Here is a 7,533-nt window from a genome sequence, read left to right as displayed (position 1 = left end):
CTTTAGCATTGCATTCAAGAGGAAATAAAATGTATCAAGATCTGAAAAGCCAATATTGGTGGGTGGATATGAACAAGGCTATAATAGAGTTTGTATCTAAATGTTTGCCATGATAACAGGTGAAAACATAACATCAAGTGACATCTGGTTTACTACAAACTAATTTCATTTCTCGGTGGAAATGGGAAAGAGTTACTGTGTATTTGGTGAAAGGGTTCACTTTGACACCTAGTAAGAAAGACTTGATCTAGGTGATTGTTGATAGATTGACTAAGACATCACACTTTATTCCAGTTCGAGCTTATTACTCATTGGATAAAGATGTTGAACTTTATATCAGGGAGATTGTGTGTCTTCATGGAGTACCTATCTTGATAGTTTTTGATAACTTCTGAGGTTTACTTCGAGGTTTTGTAAGTCTTTGCACAAAGCCTTGGGAACTCAACTAAAATTCAGCACAACTTTTCATCTACAAATAGATGGATATTCTAAGTGAACTATTCAAATACTTGAAGACATGATGAGGGCATGTGTTATTGATTTAAAAGGATCGTGCGAAAAGTATTTTCCTTTAGTAGAGTCTTATAACAATAGTTATCAATCAAGTATCAAGATGGCTCCTTTTGAGGTATTATATGAGAAAAATGTCAAGCGCCATTAAATTGGTATGAGCTGAAAGTTCAAGATTTAATCGATATGGATTTAATTAATGTAGTGGAAGATAAAGTAAAACTTATACAAGATAATCTCAAGATAGTTGTTGACCAAAAGAAATCTTATTCAGATCAAAAAAGGAAAGAGATTGAATATCATGTCAGTGATACGGTATTCTTTAAAGTATCACTGTGGAAAAATGTTTTGAGGTTTAGGGTAAAAACAGTTGAGTCCCAGATTTATTGGCCCATATGAGGTTATAAAGAGAGTTGGTATGGTAGCTTACCAGTTAGCATTACATCCGGAGATGGAAAAAAATTCAAAATGTATTTCATGTATCAATGCTTTGGAAGTATCGATCGAATCCTTCACATGAGATTACACCTAAGAAAATTGAAATTCAACCAGACTTGTTATATAAAGAAGAATCAGTAATGATTTTGACTTATGGATTCAAATAACTTAGAAACAAGACGATTCCACTAGTAAAAGTTCTTTGGGAGACTCATAAAGTTGAGGAAGTGACCTGGGAACGAGAGAAATATATGAAAATGTAGTTTCCTCATCATTTTACATCAGGTATGTAAATACTTATAGAAAATCAAGGATGAAGTTTCTTTAAGGGGGAAGAATTATAATACCCTAATTTTGATTCGGGATTTGTATTAAAGGCTATAAATCAGAAAAGTCTGGTAAAAAATTGGATAATCGAATCGGAATTTCATGAAAATTTGAATGATGGTAGATAAAGTTTGTAATATTATTTCCTTATTTTAATATAGTGAAATTTAATGTGGATCAGTGGAATTGAAGTTGATATTTCATATTTGGTCGAAATTAAGAAATTTAGTGACTAAAATATAATTTTTGAAAATTGCATGTCCAAAATAGAAATTCTACCTTAAATTGGTTCATCTTTTACTATGTAATATTATAATAGAAGATATTCCAATGGCAAACTATAATTATCATGATTCATTAAAGGCAAAGTTGGGATTTCTCATTAATTGAATTTTAAAATTTAATTATATTAGTTTTAAGCTAAGTGTTTTATGAGAAAACTACTAGAAAAATCAAGACATCTTCATCTTCTACTTTCTTCGTCCAACTTCACCATGGCCACCAAGGTAAGGATTTTACTTTGATTTTTCAACTTTCATGGTTGATTTTTTAATTAAGTTATTAGATATAGAATTATCCTCTTGAAATTCTCTATCATTTGGTATAAAACTTTCTTGGAAAGCTTGAATGATAAGTTTCTTAAATTGGGTGGTTGAAGAACATGTTTGATTTTGAAGGATTTATAGAAGATTTTTATGCTAGTGAGGTTGTAGATTAATTTTAAAGCACGAGTGATGATTAAAATCAAGCATAAAAGCATATATGATTTTTGTCCATGTTAGGGTTTATGAAGATTGATTGAATTTTGATTGACTTTGATGTTAGAATGATTGGAATAGCATGAATTTCAAGTTTATAGGTTGAATTCAGGCTTGAAATTGAATGAAAAGTTTACCCTGATGTACTAATGATATTCTTCCATAGGGAGAATATTATGGGAAAATGTTAAAAAAATTTATATGGTCTAAAATTGATATTTGATGAGTTCTACATTCTTTGGAGATTGCATTGGATCAATTTGAAACCTTGAGATAGTAAAAGGACCATTTTACAAGTTTTGGAAATTATGAGACATTGATACTACAATGCTGAAATTTAACTATTGAATACTGAATTTTAAGTTATAATGTTGATTTCAGGACCAAATTGCAAATTTGGTAAAGTTGTGTCGTGGAATTCTAATGGTCACAGAAATTAGGACTTAGTTGCAAGTTTGTAAAAGTGATGGTACTATTTGAGTATGATACTACAATGCTGGAAATTACTATTTGAATGCTGGTTTTCAAGTTTAAGTATTTGTTTGAGATCAAATTGTAGGTTGGTAAAGTGAATGGTTGAATTCGAAAAGGTTAAGAAAAATTAAGGATGAAATTGCAAGTATTCAATTGTTAAAGTATAGGATTGGGTATATTATTTACATGCTGGAAATTTTAATGTTTGAATTGATATATGTGGAAATGATGAAGGATCATTTTGAGCTAAATGGAAAAGTTGATGTGAATTCTAAAGAGAATTCATAAATAGTGATTTAAATGCAAAGTTTATGAAAATTGAAGGGTTAATGATGAGAATGAATATTTATGGAATTAATAATTGTTTTTCAAAAGGTTGAAGTAATCATGGAATAGTGATTTGGTTTTATATCAATAAAGTATCGATTTTATTTTATAGAATTTTATACAATTGAGTTTGGACTATGTTAATATAATACTAACATATAGTTTGAATAGTTTGTATATGTTATGTCGTATAGACTACGACAAATCTTACTATCCTAGTGACTCAAAAGCAAAGAAAAAGCACGTGAGTAAAGGAATATTGTATAAAAGTTCAGTAGTGAAAAAAATATGAGTGTAGTTTATTTATGCGATAAATCAATCTCGTGTGATTTTAAATAATGATTTGATTTTAAGGATAAATATTTCCATAATGATTTCATAAATGTTTTTTTTAATTATTTTAGGGTATGAACTACCCAAGCATTAGTTTTAAATAAATGATATGTTGAACATCATATGTGTAGACACATATTTTTGTCATGGTCGAAAAAATATTATTAATTAAAATATATTATTATTATTATTAATTTTATTACATATGTTTGCAGGCCTAGACTCAAAGCCCATTATAAGTGACCTAGTTATCAACTGAATCCCAATGAAGGGACCTAACTACCCAACAGTTGATCCAGACAGAAATTTGACCCGACCCGGAGGTGACCCGTAGTTGACCCGGATCCTACCCATCTTCAACTAGGCTTTTTAAACCCTAAACTAAACTATCATCCAACCGCCTCCAACGATTGAAACAAGTTACCGTCGCCAGTGACCAACTCTTCAACTTCAGCCACCGCCACCATGGTCAAGCCACCGAATGAAGCCATCACCGACGAGCCACCGAGCTGCCGAGCGACCGAAGGTGCTGCATCACTACCTACGTCAAACATCACTCGAAAAACCACAAACCAATTAGATCCGACCTAACCCAGTAAATATTAAAAATATACTCCACTATACTCACTAAATCACATTATTCTCAACCCAAAAATACCCATAAAATGACATACAACAAGGATTCGAGTTGGGGGAGGCATTCGGGAAACAGGAGGAACAGTCGGAGGGGGAATTCGAACAACCATAAGCAAGAAAAAGACAAAAGAAAAAAAGAAAACGAAGGAAATAAGAGAGGGAAGTGAGGCTCGTCACCTAAGTAAATCACCCGAGTGGCATTGTCTACATCAAAGCTTTGAAGGTCCTTTCTATTTTTCGCAAGTTCATTTGAGAGTGGCTTTTGGAAGTCTTAGTCTCGGTTTAAGGTGGTTTGGGGCCGAATCTAGGCAAAATTTAAGTGTGTGTGTCTAAAACGAGCGGGAGGAGCACCATCGGCGTGTGATGGCCGAGCTTTGTCTTCGTTTCGACAAGCAACGCGTTTGAAATGGGAAAGTAAAACATAAATGAAAGTAAAACATAAATGAAAGAAAGTAATAAGGTTTCCAGGTTGTCAAGCGGCAGAAAAGGCAGGAATTAATATAAATATTTGGTTTTTGGGTTAACTTCATTTTAGTCCTTTGATTTTTAGCGCTAATTTACATTTTAATCACTGTTATTGTACTTTTAGGTTAAATATTGATTATGATTGGGTTGTTTTACTTTTATTTATATTTTAGTCCTTTATTTACTTTATGAAAATGGAAATTTACATATCTAGTGCATGATATCTTCCTGGTGTATGTTTTAGTCACTGTTTAGATTTATTTTGGGTTATTTGCTTGTTTGGCCCATGTTATTTTACTTATGTGTTATTTATACTCTTTGTTAATTTTTTTAAATATTTTAATCCTTAAAATTTCCATTTTACTGTTTAGTCCTTTAATTGACTATTTATGTTATTTTAATCCTTTAAGTACATATTGTTGATAGATTTCTTATCATGTTAAAGAATTTTCTTTAAAACAAATTAATCAATGTTCAATAATTGGATCATATTTTTAACTTGATATTTGATTCAGGATTTCCACCATTACGACAACATGTAAGTAACACAGTACCAATTTTGTGCGATTTGGGGGTGTTAATCCTTCCCCACGCGTAATCGACTCCCGAACATGTTTTAATCGAATCTTTTGTAAACGCATATCAACTTTTGTCTTAAAAATGATTTTTCTTAAAATTGTTTTTAAAAGACTGTTTTAGGTATTTGACCTACTTAATCCAGAAGTCGATGGCGAATCTTTTCAATTTAATTCAAATTAATCTAAAAACACCAAAATTTCCAAAATTTAAAATCATAACCTTTTTTAAAAACAATAAACAATTGTCCCACCCTAAAAATGGTTATGACAGCTTGACGACTCTGTTGGAGACTTTTTTTTAGAGAGTCAGGCTGTAAGTTGCTTACACATTATTGTTTGGTGGAAATTATGAGTTCGAGTCTTTAGTTAACTTATGATCCTTTTATTGAAGTTTTTAATTGCTTCATTTTATTATTTTCTTACTAACATTTTTATCTTTCCTTTCAGCTCAGTTCAAGTTTTTTGTGGAGTTTATTGTTTTCCTCTTGAGTCAAAGAGTTGAATGTTCCTCCTCACACACATCAAGCGTATTTGCATAACATAAGCTCTATACCCGAGCTCCGAACCCTTTCTAAGTGGGGTAAAAGCGACACCTTCGTGGGAATTTATTCTCCATATAGGCCTAGCAAGTAACCTTCGGGATTCATATACCTTATGTCTTCGAGGGAATTTATTGTCCGCATAGGCATAAGGGAATGTATCCTCTCGAATTGAACTCATTCTGATTGAAACCTGTCATGGGTGAGGATCGAGGGTTTGGCAACCCAAGGGGGCACTGGCATCAAGGACAATTCGAGTACCTTTTTCCTCATAGAGCCAAAACCATGCATATAGTGAACCGTAGAACAGTCACCCTAGGTATAGCTATACCCTCTGTCCGTCAGTAGGTACCCAAATTAAGTGTACATAAAGGAGGAGCGTTTCTAAACCTTTTTCTTTTACTTTAAATTCGTAGAATATATTTTTCTTTTTGAATAAAAGCATGCGAACTAGATACCATGCGGTTAGGATTATTTTCTTGAAATTAATCATTTGGGTAGAAAGCATGTCTGGGTAGGATTACTATTTAATTAAAGCATGTTCGGGTAGATATCATGATTGGGTAGGTGTTATATTCATCTTTGAATAACATTTTTATCTGTATCGATTATCTTACATGTACTAACTAATTTCTTTTATTTTGTTTGTGTACACTAACTTATTTATTTTGATTGTATCATTTTTCATTCTACTTTGCATTGCATTGCATCAACATAACATAATGCAAAAGTGTTGATTCGCAAGGGGATACTCAAGTGGAAATTTTGCACAAGAAGAGATAAAAAATTTCAGTCAAGCAGTCGCAAACACAGACATGCGCTGAGGGCTAAGAGAAGTCCAGAGTACCAGAATAGACTTATTCGAAGATCGTGCAACATTTGAGATTGGAAAGCTGATCATTTGATCCAAGAAGTAATCTAACAGTAGATTCTTATCTACGATCATCTCATAACTAGTCATCAAAGAGCGACGTATTGACTTCAACACCGCCGAGGTGTTAATGAAGTTAGTTTACAGAGCATTGAGGGGCATCAATTCCAAATAAAAGATCCAAGACAAAGTAGTGAGCTTAAAGATTGTGCAGCATTTGAGACTGAAATGACGATCTGCTAATCCAAGGAGTAATCCAGTAATAGATTCTTATCTATGATAATTTCATCGTTAAATATCAAGGAGTAATACACTTCAGCACTGTCGGGGCATTAACAGAGTTAGGCTACAAAGTGTGGGGGGCATCATTTTCAAGGATGAAGATCCAAGATGAAGTGGTGATCCATTTCAGACTAACATCTAAGCGAAGGCGTGTCTGTAAAATGGACTATGATATAATGTGAAAGCTTTTATTTCTGGTGAAAATATTCTACGATGTCCATCGTTGGGATCAACATTTTTTTGCATTTTATTTTTGCATTTGCATATGCATTTGCATCTTTGCATTTTTCATCTGCATTTGCATCTTTACATTCTGCATGATGCATTGTATTCAGAGGATCATCAATTTTGCATCTGCATTTGTATCTTCGCATTCTGCATGATGCATTGTATTTCATAGGATCATTAATTTTGCATCTGCATTTGCATCTTCACATTCTGCATGATCATCATAAATAAAAGAAAGGTGTTGATTAACCAAGTAATCATCAGATTAGAAGAGTGATCATTTAAATGAAAAAGAATTTTCATAACAAGGAAGAACTCAATCTAACGGTCTGAGTTTGGTCTGAAGAAACACAAACGACGAAAAGAGATAGTTTGCATAGGAATTTTGTATCACAGATGTCCACCGAGTTTAATGTCAGTTTCAAGCAGATTGATTTACAATAGTTGATAGAGATTTGGAGAGTAGTTACCAAAGAGAAAATTCGTAAGAAATAGGGTGACATGGTCCACTCCTCTGCATAAAGATAGATAATCTATTGCTTAAAGCTCTGGTCCGATGCCAGAATTCCGCATACAACTGCTTAACTTTCAAAAGACAAGATTTAACACCAACAATAGAAGTGTATTGCTCTATTTGACTTCGAAAGATTCAGAATTCATTCCAGACTTTCGAAAGTCCAATCCTTTAAAAGCAAGCTTGTAAAGATTACGAATAGAGTTGAAGATTTGATAGAAAAGCACATCCAACAAAAAAATGTGTGTCTTTC

The 7,533-nt window shown here is 32.7% G+C and overlaps 1 long non-coding RNA gene across 1 annotated transcript; it reads right to left on the bottom strand.

Moving 5' to 3' along the window:
* Positions 1-3,326: 3,326 nt before the first annotated feature.
* LOC120193064 lies at positions 3,327-4,258 on the bottom strand. The gene is made up of 2 exons (XR_005522824.1): positions 3,981-4,258; positions 3,327-3,708 (listed from the first exon to the last, which is right to left on the bottom strand). It is a non-coding gene; the product is annotated as an uncharacterized LOC120193064 (long non-coding RNA).
* Positions 4,259-7,533: the final 3,275 nt, after the last annotated feature.

This window comes from Hibiscus syriacus, unplaced genomic scaffold (genome assembly GCF_006381635.1).
Source record: "Hibiscus syriacus cultivar Baekdansim isolate YM2019G1 unplaced genomic scaffold, ASM638163v2 tig00116984_pilon, whole genome shotgun sequence".
NCBI classification, from domain to species: domain Eukaryota; kingdom Viridiplantae; phylum Streptophyta; class Magnoliopsida; order Malvales; family Malvaceae; genus Hibiscus; species Hibiscus syriacus.
This window is presented reverse-complemented; position numbering and strand designations above follow the sequence as displayed.